At 38.6% G+C, this 18,335-nt stretch overlaps 1 protein-coding gene and 1 pseudogene across 5 annotated transcripts in view; both read right to left on the minus strand.

The window, feature by feature from the left end:
* The window catches only part of LOC131489597 (tigger transposable element-derived protein 1-like), a 39,423-nt pseudogene extending 29,104 nt beyond the window's left edge, over nucleotides 1-10,319 (minus strand).
* GREB1L (GREB1 like retinoic acid receptor coactivator) overlaps nucleotides 1-18,335 on the minus strand; it is a 280,943-nt gene that overhangs the window by 221,248 nt on the left and 41,360 nt on the right. The window contains exon 1 of one of the 5 annotated variants that reach the window (XM_058692543.1): nucleotides 10,222-10,316. The exons of the other annotated variants lie outside the window; for them this stretch is intronic. The gene's annotated coding sequence lies outside the window, so the exon portion shown is untranslated. Of the gene's footprint in view, nucleotides 1-10,221; nucleotides 10,317-18,335 lie in introns of those variants that run through there. 5 annotated transcript variants of the gene reach the window in all.

Genomic DNA, 18,335 nt, shown 5'->3' on the forward strand with positions numbered 1-18,335 from the left:
AATTACATCAAAGCATCTGCGAAGATAAAATCTAGGGAGTTTTCAAAACCAGAGAATGTTTGGAGAGGGGGAAGGGAAGAGGACAAGGTAACAGAAGCTAGAGCAGGATAAAACAGAGTTACAAAACTGGCTTTTGAACGAAAGAAAATAGGAGTATAAAGTATTTATAAGCATCTTCATTCATACTATTTCTTCCTAAATCAATTAAAACATTGGCTTATGGTAGATTTTATACCACAGTGAAACTCTTGACAACTTCAAAATCAACTTCATGTTTGGGTTCCATTCTTTCAGGTGATGAATAGTGAGAAACCAGTGAAGGAATGTCACTTGAAGTCAGTCATTTATCATGAACCAAAATGGCTAAGTGCCCCATAAACTGCAATGATCCATTTCCTATTAGCATCCCACAACAGAAGGCAGCCTCATCTGCATTAACAACTTTTATGACCTCCGTAGGCAGAGAGGCTAATGTTAGGAAATGGGTTATTTTTGTTCTGTTATAAATGTTCATTATTATACCATAAAAAATTCTTCAAGGATATAAACTACTGATTGATTCATTAAGGAATTCTTTAAAAAGGTTTTCCCCATCTTGGGATTTTTTTTTTTTTTTTTTTTTTAATTTCATCTTGGTATCTTGGTATAGCAGCTTCACTCTTTTTGGTCAAGCTCTAGCTGGTTTTCTATATGTAATGCACACTTCTTTTCCCATAATGTCAAGTATCATGATTGACTAGAATTAAAATAATTTCCCTCTCCCCCCAAAATTCAGGTGACACAATTTTTTGGCATTCCAAGTTTCAAAATATAAATATGGCTTTTGAATTTGGGCAAGAAAATTCCAAGAAAAGGCATGAAAAAGGCATGTCACGATTTGAAGCTAAACAAAATCGTTAAAGCACTTCCATTCAATAGACTTTCCATAAAATACACTCTGCTTAACTATGTTAGTGGGTCATATCCAGTACTCACATGACTACTGACACTCTTGACTATAAACATGGCCAGGAACCTACAACAAATGGTATCACTTTCAAACAGAGAGAAAAAAGAAAAAGGAAACCCAAATGGCAAGATGAGAAAAGCAACTAAGGAAAAATAGGCACCATATAAAAAGATTACAAAACCAGGGATATATACTAGGATACTATACTTCTATAATTTTTTAAAACCTCCTCTTTTGAAATGAATCACTAAAAATACATAAAGATTCCAACATTTATCTAATAGTACTATTTTAGCTTAATTTTAAACTACAGAATATAGTTTAAAATGCACACTGCATGTTTACATATTTTGGAAGACTCTTTAGCCTTTTTTTTTTTCTGAAGAAACATCAACAAATTTGGAAAACAAAGAAGTATATGGCAAATTATTTTTAATTGTTCATATTCAATTACGAGCACCCATGAAAACAGATGTTTCATAAAGTCACAAATTCCCAGAAAAAACAAAGTAGAATTAGACATGGTCCATGTCCTCAAGGAGCTTATATTTTGTTTAGAGGGACAGGATACATTCATAAATATACATTCATAAATGAGAAAAATAAAATCAACCCTAAGTGAGTTGCTAGAAAAGAAGTACACACTACAGTACTTTTCAAGTATCAGGACTAAAAAATACACTTGTTGACTCATTAGAGAGAATTTTAGAAAATGAGAGAGAGAGAGACAACAAGCCATAAACTGGCGTTACAAGGAGGAATTCATGGAAGGGAACAACTTAAGCTTGGCCTTGAAGAATAAGCAATTTTTTGCACCAATAATTTAAACATTTTTTTCACAAAATTATTCCTAGAATATCCAGGTTCCCCCATAAGTATTGTCCCAAATCAAATGTATGGCTCTGAGTCCCCCAATACAGCAAGTCTTTCATACTTGGACTTTTAACCTCTCCATTTCCTGAAATTCTCCCTGGCTGCCTATTCACCAAATGATGACCATCATTGTTTTCCTTTCTCCTTTGAAATCACTAATAACCCTCAAGTCAGATGATCCCACCCACCAAGAACTAGGGGATCCTGCAGAGTGAGGGCTGAATGTTTATGACCTTATTTATGCCAAGTAGATTTTAATCATCAGAAACTTTCCTCAAGCTTTGGGAGAACGCCCCACAAGAAAAAATGGAAACAAAACAAAAAGTTACAAGGTGTCTCCAAAACGGTACAAAAGAATCTTTGTAGTTCTTTCCAAGCTCTGAAGATTTGGGGATGGGTTTTAAAGTGTTATTCAAATTCCTAAACATAACCACACTCTTTACTCTTGTCCACTGTCACCTTGCATGTGAATTGTTGCAATTGTCCTCTGTCCTCTCACCCTAGAGCACCCCTTCCCAGTCCATTCTATAGGTCTCTCTCAGGAAAATCTTCCTAGAACAAAAGGAGGTACACAAAACATCCTTTGATAAAAAATCTTCAGGGGATCTCCCACTACTGACAGAGTACAGTCCAGCACTAGCTGGTGATTCCCTGCCTTTTTTCCCTCAAGGCGCCCAGAGAAAATTCAAGAGTATTTGTGAAACACATTACAGATAACCAGAGGAGACTTCTTGCCAACAAGAAGTATAAGCTTCCCTAATGGCTTGAGGGGAAAGCAACATCACTACCCACCTATAATTCATTCCTAGCCCAGCACAGGGGCTGGGAAAATCTGGTTAGGTAATCTGCCACCTTCAACCGTATTTCTCACATTTTCTCTACAGCAGTATTTGTCAAACTTTACTGTGCATAGGGCCACCAGGGCTCCTGTAAAAATGTAAATTCCAATTCCCTGAGATTCATTCAGCATTTCTAACTAGCCTCCAGGTGGGGCAAGGTATGCTGGTTTGATGAGCACACTCAGAGTAAAGAGATTGTTGCAATGGTCTTCCACAGCAGCTGTACATTAAAATCACCTGTAAAACTTTAAAAAATCTGGATGCCTAGGCTACCTCTCAGCTCAATCAGAATCTTTAGGGGAGTTTTTAAAGTTTTCCTTGCAATTTCTTTTCAAGTTTACTTAATTTTTTTAGTAATCTCCACAGCCAATGTGGGTCTCGAACTCACAACCCTGAGATCAAAGGTCACATACTCTTCCAACTGAGCCAGCCAGGAGCCCCTTCTCCATGTGATCTTAATCTGCCACCAGGGTTGTATTTTCTGTTTCAGCCAAACCATTTTTCCATGATTCCCTCTACTCCCTACCTTTGCCCAGGCAGTATTCCACATACAGACCACCCCTTCTCTGCTCAGGTAAGTTCTGCCCTTCTTGTAAGACCTGACGCCAGTCCCTCTTCCCCTGTGAAGCTGTCTCCACCCCTGGATATTGGCTATATCCTCTCAGATCCTCTAGTACTGCCTGTTCTATTCCTTAGTCTCGATCCTGTGTTAGCAGTGGAGGGTGTGCCCCTTGAAGCAGATGCTATTTATTACACTTCTTATTCTCCAGGCCTGGCAAGTATAAATGTTAGCTACACCTTGCTATGACGTTGAGATGGACTTTTAGGGAAATTCAGCAAGTAACATCAAGTGAGTTCTTTCGAGTCTAAAAGGAAACAAAACAAAACAAAACAAAACAAAAACGTCCTTGCAGATCACAAGTACTTCCTCAACCAGGAAGGGGTATTTTCAGGACATGACCATGCCTGCCAAACAGGTGTAGAGATCTAGCTCCTCTTGGTTAAGAAAAGCAAAGCCTCTACCGAGTCACTAAGATTCACTTTGAGGAAAGGGCAAAAAGGAAGAAAGAAGTCAGAGCCCAGGGTCATGACCTTTAGGGTAAGATGTGGAGAGGCTCAAATAACAAGCCATTTCCAACCTTCCCCACGGAAGGAAGAATTCTCTGGGCATGATGGTCATAGGAGCTCATTCAAATTTGGGCATGAATGGACTGGGTCCTCCAATTTAATTCCCTAACCACCCCATTTTACGATATAAAAGGCTCCTAGTGCCATAAATATACTGAAAAAGAAGGGAAATTGCCAAGACAGCTATTTCCAAAACCCAAGCTTGTGAAATGCTTAGATATACAAACAAAATAGATATGTTATAACATCAGTCTCTTAGCCAGAAAAAAATGTTAAATATGAAATCAGAATATTAAAGAAAAAATTTGTAGAAGACTTATAGTGTGGTCTGAATGAATCATGGAAGGCATACCCAAGGAAATGCATCACAATTTCAAACTAAGAAAAATTTAAATTGTGAAATGTAGAGTCATTGATGGAGAGGATTGATCTCTGAAATCAAATAAGCCTGATTCAAATCCTAGCTCTTTCCATTCACTCTGTGTCCTCAGGCAAATTCCTTTACCTTTGTAGGGCTCAGTTTTCTGTGAAATGAGGATCATAATGGCAATTTATGTATCTATTTTAAATGATAAATGTGGTAGCTTCTCTAACAATGTATACAACAAAATAAATGCCAAAAATGTTAAATTCGTTTTTAATCTGTTCAATTACACCTTTGCCATAGGGGCTATGTCATATTGTGGTAACATTACAGTAACCTACAGTTAGACCCTACCAAGCCACACACCTTTTCTTGACCTTGTATACACATTTTTAATGCCTCAATGTTTTTGCAGACTATGCCTTTTGCCTAGAATGAACCCACTCAACTTCTCCTCATCCTCTGACAAAATAATAATTATTGTTATTACTATTATTTTTATTTTGTTTTTAAGTCTCATTTTTCATGCTCCCTCCCCTTCCCTGGGTGTTTTCTCTGGTGTCTCTACCACCAGAGGCTGTCTTTTGAGCTTCTAGAACACTTTATTGAGCTTCTAAAACCTGTGTTGGAGCCACATCACACCATGAATTGTGAGCACTTGTGTTTCTTTCTCTCATTTGTGAATTTCTAGAGCAGTGCTAATGTGATAGCCATTAGTCTCATATGCCACTATTAATGTTTAATCAAAAATAAATAAAAATCAAAATTTAGTTCCTCAGTCTCATGAGCCACATTTCAAGTGTTTGAGATGCACATGTGGCTACTCTTGTATTGGACTACACAAAATATTGTCATTATCACAGAATGTTCTATTGAATAGCACTGTTCAATCTCTTGGGCAGGGACCATGTCTTATTCATTCCTAGAGCCTAGCACTCACTAAAGTGTTTACAAATGAATGACAATATAGACTAATTCAGTCATGTTTATACATACTCTTTTGGCTGAATGAGAAAGATGAACTATTCACTATTGTTTAACCCTACAAGAGAAAATACATACAAAATGCCTAGCATGAAGGTCATCACAAGGCAGGCAGTGAATAAAAGGTGCTTAATCATACAAGCAAATTGGTTGAGAAGTCCTACTCCCTACCCTCCAATAATTCCTAATTATTCTGCCAGAATATCTTTAAAGAGATTTTAATCTAAGGAATGTCATGACAATGGTTAAATGGTCAGTCCTATTTGGTTGTTTGGTTGCATCTTACTTGCCTGGTCATGCCAAGTCTATCTTTTCTATAATCTCAGAACCAGAGCATATCCCCCTAACGTGAGAGCATGAAAATCTGCGCTGCAGTATTTCTGGTAGACTCAGTCAAGGCCAGAGGCACGGCCAACAAAAAACAATATTTCTCCTAAGGCCAAACCAGAGCTGCAAAACCACTCCTACTATGGATCCTGTTTTCTTCTCAATGACTTCCCTGGCCCCTCTTTATTCTTCCCCCACCCTAAGCAAAGATTGCTGAGATACCCAATTACTAAACTGCCCCTGTGTCATGATGCCACTCAATCCAGTGTTGGTCGCCTCTTCCCCAGTCCCTTCTAGAATCACTCAGCACAAGTCTAAACCCTATAAAAAGATTTTTGTCTTCCTGGATGCCCATAGTCCTGCTGCTGCGATCTCTCCCTTGCTGCATCAAGTTACTAAATCTATGATTACAGTAGCATTCGCACAGTCTTTCCCTATGACCAAGCTTTAGGTCCTATCCTGTAATAACATTCATTTCAATCCATAAAATTTTCCATAGCAGAAAGTTACAGAATGTATTTGGCTTTGATTTTTATTTAAAAAACCATGTTTTTCAATTCAGCCATAAAAAGGAATGAAATATTGATATATGCTCCAAATGGATGAACTTTGAAAACATTATACTCAGTGAAAGAAGCCAGATACAAAAGGTTACAGACCATATAAATCCATTTATATAAAGTGTCCAAAATAGGCAAATCCATAAAGATAGAAGATATGAGAGGCTGGTAGGAGGCAGGAATGGAGAGTGACTGTTAATGGAAATGGGGTTTCCTTGTGGGGTGGTGAAAATGTTCTGGAATTACACTGTGGTAATGGTTGTACAACTTCATGAATATATGAAAGGCCACTGAAAAGATTAATTTTATGGCACGTAAATTATATCTCAATTTAAAAAAGAACTAAAGTTATTTCCTTTGACTGGGAGTACAGTTTTCTGTACAAGTTTCAGAGCCACCAAGGGAAAGCCTCTTAAAGGAAGTTCATTAAACTTATTTGGAGAGAGTTACTTTTTTAAAATTTATTTTTAATGTTTTTGTTTATTTTTGAGAGGGAGAGACAGTGTGTGAGGTGGGGAGGAGCAGAGAGAGAGGGAGACACAGAATCTGGCAGGCTCCAGGCTCTGAGCTGTCGGCACAGAGCCCGACGTGGTGCTCAAACCCATGGACTGGGAGATCATAACCTGAGCTGAAGTTGGACACTCAACTGACTGAGCCATCCAGGCACCCCTGGAGAGAGTTACTTATTGACCCTAGTGGCATCTAACAAGATTTCCCAAGTAAATCATTCTACTTTGTCTCTATTCATATCACACCTAGAGTTTTTCTTCTCATTCTGTTGTTTCCATTGTGCCTTTAAAATTTTTGCCATAAAACTTCCCTAGCAGAAATGCGTATCAAAACTACAATGAGATATCACCTCACACCTGTCACAATGGCTAATATCAAAAACATGAGAAATAACAAGTGTTGTCAAGGATGTGGAGAAAAAGGAACGCTTGTGCACTGTTGGTAAAAATACAAACTGGTGCGGCCACTGTGGAAAACAGTATGGTGGTTCCCCGAAGGGTTAAAAATAGAACTACCCTTCAATCCAGTAATTGCACTATTAGGTATTTACCAAAAAAATACAAAACACTAATTCAAAGGGATACATGCACCCTGTGTTTATAGCAGCATTATTTACAATAGCCAAATTATGGAAGCAGCCCTTGTCCATTGATAGATGAATGGATAAAGAGTGATATATATAATGAAATATTATTCAGTCATAAAAAGAATGAAATCCTTTTTGCAATGACATGTGTGGAGCTAGAGGGTACAATGCAAAGTGAAATAAGTCAGTCAGAGAAAGACAAATACCATATGATTTTATTCATATGTGAAATTTAAGAAACAAAACAAATGAGCAAAGGGGGAAAAAAAGAGAGAAAAAGAGAGGGTCACCTGAATGGCTTAGTCAGTTAAGCATCCAACTTTGGCTCAGGTCATGATCTAATGGTTCGTGGGTTTGAAGCCCGCATCAGGCTCTGTGCTGACAGCTCAGAGCCGAGAGCCTGCTTTGGACTCTGTGTCTCCCTCTCTCTCTGCCCCTCCCCCACTCATGCTCTGTCTCTCTATGTCTCAAAAATAAATAAAACATTAAAAAAATTTTTTTAAGGAAAAGAGAGAGATAAACCAAGAAACAGACTCTTAACTATAGAGAACAAACTGATAGTTACCAGAGGGGAAGTGGGGGCAGGGGAGATGGGTGAAATAGGTGACAGGGATTAAAGAGAACACTAATCATAGTGAGCACTGAGTAATGTATAGAATTGTTGAATCACTATTTGTACACCTGAAACTAATATAACACTGTATGTTGACTATAGTAGAATTAAAATTAAAAACTTAAAAAAAATCTGCCCAGCAGATAATATAACTCTTCAAATGTTGCTCCATAGTTAAAACCAATGTACAAATGTAGCTTCTCTGTTCCACTTGTCTCCACCATACCAAAAAACACATATCTCAAGATGGTATTAGGCATAGAAAATTCAAACAGGGATGCTCAGAAGCTACTGGTATTGGAGCAGAGCTAATGGTACCAAGCAGGACATACTATGATTTTATGCAATGGAAGGGGGGGGGTGGGATCCGCTTTCAACTGGAATTGGAAATAGAAAATGGCACTTCTCTCAAAAAGGGCTTAAAACACCCCTCTTATTGACACAGTGCACAAAGCATGTTCATCTCACAGAAAAAAAAAAAAAAAAAAAAAAAAAAGGATCTAACCATGACACCACTGAAAAGAGAAAGGCATAGAATGGCACCATTAACTGATAATGTGGACAACCAGCACTGGGCAAAGCATTTTTATGGAAATGACAGCTTTCTAGAGAAATATAGTGTAAAGAAATGGTTTTTGAGACTGCTGTAAGCAAGGAAATCAGTAAAAAACAAAGACTTTTTTACTTTTCTATGATTTGTAATTAAGACTCTCCAGCAGCAGATAACCCCACACAGAAGGCTTGAGAGTCAGTGGTGTGGAACACAAAGACGGTTCAACCCAGATCATGACAGAATGTTCTCTGGCTACTCAGGGCTATCACCAGCTTCAGAGAAGAGAAACTGAAAATAACATCAAAATCTATCCTGGGTACTCTATAGTTCATATTATAGAAACATTTAGAGTAAACCACGTAGACCAGTGATTCTCACTTCACAGTATGGGTTCTGTTATTCTCAACAAATCTTTCAGACTTTTGGTGTCATTACATAGAAATATCTGCATACATGGGGTGCGGTTGTTTTAGGGCCCCCAGAAATTCCATACCTCACCCCCAAAAGTAGTCTATACTTAATTTATTCTTTCTTTAAAAAATTTTTTTTAACGTTTATTTATTTTTGAGACAGAGAGAGACAGAGCATGAATGGGGGAGGGTCAGAGAGAGAGGGAGACACAGAATCGGAAGCAGGCTCCAGGCTCCAAGCCATCAGCCCAGAGCCTGACACAGGGCTCAAACTCACAGACTGCGAGATCGTGACCTGAGTCGAAGTCGGACACTCAACTGACTGAGCCACCCAGGCACCCCACTCTTTCTTTAAGGTTTTAGTCCCCAGTGAGATGCATAAATTCAGTTTTACAAGGGAAGCCAAGGGAACCAGCTTCTTCACCTGCTTCACAGTTTTGTCTCAAGTTCATTGATTCATGATTTCAGTATGTTGTTTAATACAAAGCCATCATTCACAGCATCTTCGAGTAACATGGGTTCCACCCTTCTTTCCTTCTTTAGCAATATAAAGTCTAAAAATATTATGGTCTAAAAAAAAGTCTAAAAATGTTATGGGCTCTCAGCCTAAATATACACTGAGTACCTGGTATTGCACCAGGTGTTGGGAACACAAAAGAGAAAAAGAACCTACTCTGTAATGGTGAAACAGACATGTGCCCACCAGGGAAATACCTCAGATGTCCCTACAATGGGGGTAAACTGTGTCAGAGAAGGCTTCACCACAGAGCAATGCTGGAGCTGTACTAAGTCAGGCTTTCCTCAGGCAAACAGACCTGTGAGAGTAGGGGCAGAGAGCTCTTTCCAGGCCAGCAGAGGGGAGAGTGTGTGCAAAGTCACTGAGACATGAGAATGCTTGGGTTTCAAGAACAAGGGGGGCAAGTCCTCAGCGTAGCTAGGACATAGCCTGGGGGTGGGAGAAAAGATGAAACAGGGCCAGATTATGATGTATGATCACCTGGCTGAAGAACAGGATAGAATATTAGGCTAAAATTCATTTTTAATGACAATGGAGTGATAGAACTCATTGAGAGAATACATTGTTTGGCTGGAAAAAAATCCTACAACAAGACAAATGTCGCTCATTATAAAGCACTTTCAAAAGGGAAAGTCTCTTCATATGAATGGCAGCTATAAATGTTGACTTATATAGGGTTGCTAAGCATTGCATGCCCTGAGCCTAGTAAAGCTTCACCATAAACTTGAGATGTTCTATTTTAACTGGATTTTTTTTTTTTTTTGGCAAATAAATAAATAAATAAATAATCCAAATCACAATTTAGCAAGAGAAATAGAGCCATCTGCCCAGTAGTTAAGGATCAGATAAGCACTTACATAAGCTACAATTTTTTAAAGGAACAACATTTACATTAGATGAATGTGATATCAAGGTAAAACAAACTGGCTCAAATATGAAAAGACAATGTATACATTTCATACAAAATATAAGCAACTGATCTGACAAATAAAGGCTAAAACAACTTACTTTATCCTTGAAAGGAGTGTGGGACTACCATTAGCATTCATGGAAGCTTGCCTCACTTCTTTTTTGGCTACATCTGGAAGGTAATTAAAACGATCCATTTGGTAGTTGAATGAAGAAGTAGGACAGGAAACCAGGCATTCATGCTACTATATTTTCCACTGAAATACTCCAAAGCCAAAGCCCATTTTACCTTTTGCATTTCCCAGAAGCCAGGTAGCAGCATATGCATTTGTCAGCAATCCCAGACAGGGCAATAAGTCACTAGTAAACTCTTCCAACCCATCTGTTTCAGTCACTGTAGCCAGGGAACTGTTGGTTCTGTATAAAGTAGCTCTGACACAGCCCCTTTTGTGTTTTCTATAAATACTATGCATTCTCAACAAGAAAACCTTCATACCCACATAATTCTAGAGGCAATTAGTGGCAACCAAGAATATAGCTCATTGCTATGGTAATGGCATACCACCACAAACTATCACCAAATATATACAACTTGGACTTAATCACCAAGGTAAAGCAGAAAACAAACCATATTATCATAGTGACTGTACTTTCATTATCCAGATAAACTTGGATTGTTCCCCTTCCTACCCTAAATCAAGGACAAGACTAAATGCAAAGTAAACTGGAATCAACCTGCACAAAATAATTATGTAAGCCAGTATCAGCAAAGTGGTAATTTACATTGTATTCAAAGAGGTACATGTATTTTTTTTGAATAGGTATGTGTATTAAGGTCAAGACTAAAAAGCATATTTTGCTGAAGCTCCCTCTGGTGAATCTTTATCATTATAGTTCAGGGTAACTGAAGGAAAAAGAAATGGCAGTTTCCTTTCAGTTAATCAGTGTCCCCTCAATGTATAGTTGGGTAGCTCAATCTCTGACCCAAGGGTGTGATGCACAATTTTCATCGTCTTCTCCTCAGCCCTGAGACAGTGAACAAGAAAGGGAAAGAAAGCATGACAGCCTTACAAAATTCCACACCACTTGTTTCAATTCCTCAGTCAGGAAGTCACCATGAACTAAGTCTACACAAATCAATTATAGTGACTCCCTCTCTAACTGATAACATGAGTAATTTCTGAAGTCACAGCAAGCCTCTTTAATAGGGAGCTGTCCCCAAACTTCCCACCAGGAATGGACTTGGAAATGGGAAGTCAGAGAAGAAAGGGACCCATCTCCATTGTCCCCTGAAGAAGGAAAAATGACAAGGTGGGGATGAGTCTTTCTACTTGGGAAGCAGGACTCTTTCCTGTTGTATTTCAGACTTGCAGTCCCCATGCTACCACATGGCCCCCATCATCCTCATTACACCAGTCTTGGGACACACGGTGTATGGGTATATGTGTTTTCATCAAAGGCCAGGTTGCCACGATGACCACTGCTCCATTACAGATAAGCTGAGTTTTACTCTCAATGTCCTCATTTGAAAGTGGGATAGTAATATCTACCTCACATAGGTTGCTGTGAGGAATAACTTAGCATAAATCACTTTTTATAAAACACTGCCTCAAGTGTTATTTATGAGTGTAACGATGCCTTGGAACAGACATTTCGTTGTCACCTTATTAGCATTATACTTTATCAATCTCCCAGAGTACGTACTACAAAGTTAAACAGAACATTTCTGCATCCCTCCATTATTTTTAACTGCTTAAAAAAAAAAACTGCATGGGGCTTATTATTGTCCATTTACATAAGTGCTATAATATTTACTGGCCAAAAGTTGGCTCTTAACCACTACCTAAAGTTCTATTTTATAATTTAATTCACTCTGCTAAAGTCAAGATAGGTTAAAAGTCACCCAGAGCAGGCCAGGGAAGTACAGTAAAGCTGCTTTTCTTAAATATAACTTCCCACATATCCTCACAATTCATCTAAAAATTGAACCTATACTATAGCTAAAAGGGCATTTTTAGCTCAGCTTTCAAAATTCTAATATATGCTCAGAGACAAACCATGAAAACAATAATCATTCCAATTAATATGAAATATAGCCTTTTCATATTTATTTGTTGTTGCAAAGGAAAAAATAATCCCATTGGCATTTTTCAAAACTGAGCTTACCACCACTCATTAATATGCAGTGCTGACTAGTTAGCTCAGAGGAGTATACTTGGTCTAAAAGCAGCAATCTGGCCACAGCCCTGCAGCAGCACAAACATGTTCACTGGAGAAATGAGGGACCTATAGAACTTCCCTCCACAGGGGTGCCTGGGTGGCTCAGTCGGTTAAGTGGCCGACTTCGGCTCAGGCCATGATCTTGTGGTCCGTGAGTTCAAGCCCTGCGTTGGGCTCTGTGCTGACAGCTCAGAACCTGGAGCCTGTTTCAGATTCTGTGTCTCCCTCTCTCTGACCCTCCCCCGTTCATGCTCTGTCTGTCTCTGTCTCAAAAATAAATAAACGTTTAAAAAAAAAAAAAAAGAACTTCCTTCCACAGACAGACACACATCCATTTTCCCAAATGACAGAAAAACCATAGCATAGCTCTTTCTTTTCTGGATAGTCTTGCTCACCTGGTGGGGGGGGGGGATTCTTTTGGGCTGTTTTCAACTAACATGACCCAAAATGTCTATGGAAAAAAAAAAAAGGAACAATATTAAACTGGCTTTGAATAAGTTAAAGTAATTTTAACTGTCAAAGCCTATTACAGACTCTTCTTCCATTTCACTAGACTAACAATGTACCCAAAAAAACCACAGTAACTTTTTTTTTAATGTTTATTTTTGAGAAAAGAAAAAGCATGAGCAGAGTAGGGGCAGAGAGAGAAGGAGACACAGAATCCGAAGCAGGCTCCTGGCTCCAGGCTCCAGGCTCTGAGCTGTCAGCAATGAGCCTGATGCAGGGCTCGAACCCACAAAGTGTGAGATCATGACATGGGCCGAAGCCAGATGCTTAACCAACTGAGCCACCCAGGTGCCCCAAAAGACAGTAACTTTTAAATCTCATGCTTCCCGTAGAAATATATTCAAGGGTAGGATTTCTCTTGTTAAAGGTAAGAATGGGTGGCCCAGTCGGTTAAGCGCCTGTCTTCAGCTCAGGTCATGATCTCATGGTTCGTGAGTTTGAGCCCCGATTCGGGCTCTGCACTGGTAGTATGAAACCTGCTTGGGATTCTCTCTCTCTCCCTCTCTCTCTCTGCCCCTATCCCACTTGCGCGCGCGCACACACACACACACACACTCTCACTCTCTCTCTCTCTCTCTCAAAATAAATAAATAAACTTAAAAAAAAAAAGATAAGAATGACTCAAAAGGTACTTGGCTGTTACAGAGAACAAAAAATACTGGGCCTACATTTTAAATCAAAATTCATTTTTAGTAACATGTAGGAAAGGTAATTTCAACAAAGAACATAGGATATGTATGTAGGATATGAATGTAGGATAACAGACAATTGCAAATATTTGGCTCATTTATTAGGAACGTGTTTTTCAACTGGCAATGAATATTGTATTTTTTTTTTAAGTTTATTTATTTAGTTTGAGAGAGAGAGCGTGGAGGAGAGGCAGAGAGAGAGGGAGTGAGAGAATACCAAACAGGCTCTGCACTGTTAGTGCAGAGCCAAATGCAGGGCTCGAACTGATGAACTGCGAGATCATGACCTGAGCTGAAATTAAGAGTCAGACATTTAACTGACTGAGCCACCCAAGCACCCAAAACATTGTATTCTGTTTTAATGAAAGACTTCCCCTCTTCTCCAAGGAGTTACTATTTAACATTTATAGAGTGCCAATAGTGCATGGAGTATGCAGTTCTTTAGAACAATGTGTGCAAGTTCTTACTCTACAATCTGGTGTGGGAAAAAAATAGTACATAATTACTATTCTATTTATTAAACAGAAAACTCACACTGAATAGTTTCATAAAATTAATCTTTTAGAGGGTCGGTTTATTTAATTTAATTTTTTTATTTTTAAGTAATCTCTACACCCAATGGGAGACTCAAACTTACAACCCCAAGATTAAGAATCTCACACTCCACTGACTAAGCCAGCCAGGTGCCCAAAGGGTCAGCTTATTTTAAAAACCATGGCACCACCAGGACTTAAAGCAGCCTACATGAAATACTTTACCATGTGCAATGAAGACAGTAGAAAACCACATGATTAGAGTCAGATTTATAAAATGCCACCTAAAAATTAGAATTGAGCAGCTCTGCCCCAGTGTTAGCATCCACCCTAAGTTTAATCCACTTCACAGGGTTATGTTGCTCCAATGATGGAGCAACCAGGTTGATCAGAATTAAGGCCAAATCTCCAAAAAAGTTCAGGCAAAGCAGTTGAAAGGCTGATAACAGTGGTTAACAGGCTATTTGGTATCAAAGGACAGTGATAACTCTCAACTCAACAGCCCAAAATGTTAAGCAAGATTTGCAAAAGCACTGTATTTAGACAATTATTTAAGAACCTAACAAATCTAGGCTCTGGGTTACACATCACAACCATCTGAAAATCCTGGGACAAGTCATTCAACTTCTTGGAGCCCGTTTCCTCATCTGAAAAATGAGGTTAATAGTACTACCACAAAGGATTGTTGTCAAGATTAAATGAGCTAGAATATATATGTAAAGTGTTTAGTGTGTACAATATTTAGGACATAAAAGAGGCTCAGTAAATACTTCTGCTACTGCTCCATTTTTACTTCCACAGCCTCAGATCTGACCAGGGATTTACTGTTCACTTTTGCCTGAACTCTTAGGACTTATATTTTTGGAAGTCTTACTGTTTCATCTTACCCCTACCAACTATCTTAAACCAAAAATCATTAACTATACCATTTCAATTATATTACACCCTCTCCTTTCTGCTTCAAGTCTTTTCACCCTACAGAATGAGGGATAAGCTCAATTTTTGACCTGGTCTCACCTCAAGACATAGCATTTTTTCCTATTATCCCTGAACATTCATTTTTTATGTATGTATATATGTATTTTTTAAATTTTGTTTATATATATATATATTAAATGTTTATTCATTTTTTTGAGGGGGGGAGAAGAGAGAGAATGAGAGAGAGAGAGAGAAGAACAGAGAGAGGAGGGGACAGAGGATCCAAAGTGGGGCTCGAACTCATGAACCATGAGATGATGATCTGAGCCAAAGTCGGATGCTTAACTAACTGAGCCACCCAGGAGCCCCTGTATGTATGTACGTTTAGATTTTATTTTTAAGTAATCTCTACACCCAACATAGGGCTTGAACTCACAACCCTGAGATGAAGAGTTGCATGATCCACTGACTGATCCATCTAAGCACCGCCGCCCCACCCTGCTGAGCACTCATTTGGATCAAACAGACCTCTGAATTGTGTTAATGGACAGACAATCTAAACCCTTATGTGGGCATATCAGGACAGTCCATCCTCTAAACCAGTGTTACTCAAAGTGTGATCCATGGACTGGAGGTGTTCCCTGATCAGGTAAGTACAGAACAGCAATTTGACAGAATAATTTTATGCCTGTTGAATATAATATTTAAAAATTGGGGGTTGTGCTTTGCATGTCTTTTTAAATTTCATTTTTTAGTTTTTATGATTATTGTATTTTACAAAAATATTAATTACCTAAATTGCAAAGAAAATAAACTAGTGCTTCACCACAGTTTAAGAAGCACTGCTCTATTAAATGCTATCTTCCTAGGCAACTAGGTCACAGCTAGTCTCCTACTCAATGTGGTGAATTCCAGCTAATCTGAACACTGAAGGCTACACTCAGCCATATAGAACCTACTCTATCTCAGGACAAATATAGTGATCTATTTACATACATGTGCTAGTTGTAATTTCGCCCGCTTGGATTTTGCTAAATGACCACTTTACTATGGCATGGAATTTAGTATAACGTTAGTCCATTTACGGCCCCTTTCAAACATTCCCTAAGTTTTCAGTCACTCTTCTAATGAGATGCTGTAGCTAGAAATTAACTTCAGGCAAGTGTGCTAAAAGTATCAAAAGAAAAATACTTAAATAAGTGCTCCTACTGCATGAACCCTGAGGACATTTTGAGAAGTTCTAGGTCATTTGTTCTTTTTAAATTTTTTTTTCAACGTTTTTTATTTATTTTTGGGACAGAGAGAGACAGAGCATGAACGGGGGAGGGGCAGAGAGAGAGAGAGGGAGACACAGAATCGGAAACAGGCTCCAGGCTCCGAGCCGTCAGCCCAGAGCCTGACGCGGGGCTCGAACTCACGGAGCGCGAGATCGTGACCTGGCTGAAGTCGGACGCTTAACCGACTGCACCACCCAGGCGCCCCGGTCATTTGTTCTTTTATTAGTAGCGCAGATTCATCAACATTATCTCTTTATCTGTAAAGGACTGTTACCTGTGTGTTTTACATGAATTATAAACCCCAGCACCCAGGTACAGAGCCAGTGTCCAGGTCAGGTGCTCAGGTACAGTAAGCTTCTGTTCAAGATTCTTGATGAGCTACCCCAGTCAAGTATAAAAAATGGCTGCCTGTTAAGTAGCTAGCCAAGTTCCTCCCATCTTAACCCAGAAATGTAATTTAACAAACATATTTAAACACTCACTGTATTCAACGAATTACATTAGGAGGTTAAGTTATAGCAAGATTAATAACACACACTTAAGCCTGGACTCTAGGAGCATACAACCTAGCAGGGGAATAATGTAAGTACACAAATAACTATTACACAAAGTGACATCTAGTAGGTGCTGTGAGAGATTTATAAACATCTGTTTATACAGAAGTTCAAAGAACACAATCCCGTATCTAGCTGGGAGGATCTGGATAGGTTTTATGGAATAGAGTGCATTGAGAGAAGCTTAAGAGGATGATAAGACAATAAGTAGTAGGATTAAGAAGAGAATGAAAAAATGAGCATGAATTTAGTTACACACACAAACACAACTCATTAGTTTATTGCCTATGAATATCCTTCTCAAAGTCTGTAACATTAGTGCTAAAAACTATTACATGATTCATAAAAGTTGTAAACTGCTAAGGAAATCCATTCACTCACCACTGGATTATATTGTATTTTGTGATTGTTAACCCAAAAAGTGAATGTAAGAAATCAGTTTCCAATGCCGGGAAAAGGATAGTCCACTAAAAGAAAATTCCAGTTTACATTTTATAATATTAGCAAGGTCATTTAGTTATAAAATATTAACATCATCTTCTTCAGGTTGATCAGAGGTAGAGAAGCCCAGATCTATATTCCAGAGTGAGAAATGACAACACAGAAGAGAATATGTCAGTATCACCTAGGATTATCATATTCTTGTGGAGGTGTCCAGACTGGACCACAGACTTACCTGGGTATTAAAGGGTGGGAACTCTCCCTCCAAGCTAGAGAACATGTGGACATTCAGGTTACAACAAAATTAACTAACAGACATAATTTCTTCTACCTGATGCTTCACCTCAGCAGACCTCCCAGGTTCCCCTGTATCTGTCAGCTCCCAACTGGTTTTAAGTCATGAGCATCCTGGTCTACTAAGAATGAATATCTACTAAATTAAAAAAAAAAATCTGTCAGCTATTTCTTTACTTGGAGCCTAGAAATTATACTTTTTCCATTAAAGTTTTCTTAATAGAAATTTTCCTTTTTCCTACATATTGCAAAATTCCTCTTATCTTTTTCTTTTTTTTAAATTTGATAGAGAGAGAAAGGGACAGAGAGACAGACAGACAGACAAAGAGAGAGAATCTTAAGCAGGCTCCATGCTCAGTGCAGAGCCTGATGTGGGGCTCAATCTCACGAACTGAGATCATGACCTGAGCCAAAATCAAGAGTCAGATGCTCAACCAACTGAGCCACCCAGGTGCCCCAGCCTCTTATTTTCTGTTTTAATCTATCAAACACCTGTTAATATAATTGGAAGCACACTGGCTTTTGAGAATCAGACAGATGTGGATTTTTCTGAAGTTCAGATCATACCTGAGAGAATAGTGGGAGATGAGGTCAATGCATGAAGGATGTCAAGAATCAATCTCGATCCAAAGATGCCTAGGAGTATAATTGTTATTATTGTGGGTAACACTTATTGAGTGCTTGCTAGGTGCTTCAGATGGATTTTCCTATTTAATGTTCACAACATCCTTATGACATAAGTACACTTACTGACCTCATCTCACATCAGAATAAATGAAG

This window comes from Neofelis nebulosa, chromosome 11, assembly GCF_028018385.1.
Source record: "Neofelis nebulosa isolate mNeoNeb1 chromosome 11, mNeoNeb1.pri, whole genome shotgun sequence".
NCBI classification, from domain to species: domain Eukaryota; kingdom Metazoa; phylum Chordata; class Mammalia; order Carnivora; family Felidae; genus Neofelis; species Neofelis nebulosa.